The sequence below is a fragment of the Otolemur garnettii genome, unplaced genomic scaffold (genome assembly GCF_000181295.1).
Source record: "Otolemur garnettii isolate 467f Iridium unplaced genomic scaffold, OtoGar3 scaffold00082, whole genome shotgun sequence".
NCBI lineage: Eukaryota > Metazoa > Chordata > Mammalia > Primates > Galagidae > Otolemur > Otolemur garnettii.
This window is the reverse complement of record NW_003852477.1, coordinates 6,035,714-6,036,204: the sequence shown is the minus strand read 5'-3', so window position 1 is coordinate 6,036,204 and position 491 is coordinate 6,035,714. Positions and strand designations below refer to the sequence as shown.

At 32.0% G+C, this 491-nt stretch overlaps 1 protein-coding gene and 1 pseudogene across 1 annotated transcript in view; one reads left to right on the top strand and one right to left on the bottom strand.

The window, feature by feature from the left end:
- Window positions 1-423, bottom strand: part of ZNF501 (zinc finger protein 501) — a 2,597-nt gene extending 2,174 nt beyond the window's left edge. Inside the window, exon 1 of the mRNA XM_012808024.2 lies at window positions 367-423. The gene's annotated coding sequence lies outside the window, so the exon portion shown is untranslated. The remainder of the gene's footprint in view (window positions 1-366) is intronic.
- LOC105887411 overlaps window positions 1-454 on the top strand; it is a 1,012-nt pseudogene extending 558 nt beyond the window's left edge.
- The last annotated feature ends 37 nt before the right edge of the window (window positions 455-491 follow it).

The window sequence follows — 491 nt, the reverse complement described above, 5'->3', positions numbered from 1 at the left end:
CAAAGAACAGAGAAGTATTAAAGAAACGGCATTTATAATTTGTGATGAGTTTGATGGTATTCCTGTATACATGAAATCCCGCTTAACCTATTGTCAAATTAATTATGTTATTAAAGAAATCAACAAGGCAGTAATTAGTAAATATAAGATCCTACATCAGCCAAAAAAGTCTATGAATTCTGTGGCCAGAAATCTCTATCACAGATTTATTGATGAAGACACAAAAGATACCGAAGGTCATTATTTTATGGTGGAAGCTGACATAAAGGAGTTTACGACTTTGAAAGTTGACAAGAAGTTTCATATGTTACTAAGTATTTTACGACACTGCCGGAAGCTATCAGAGATTAGAAGGGGAGGACTTACCCGTTATGTTATAACTTTAGCTTTTGAAGAGACCAATAGTAGGGTATAGAGGCCATCCTAAAATTTTCTTATATATAATTTCTTTAGCTTTTTCATTTTCTGCTTTTGTTTCTTTCTTAAATAAA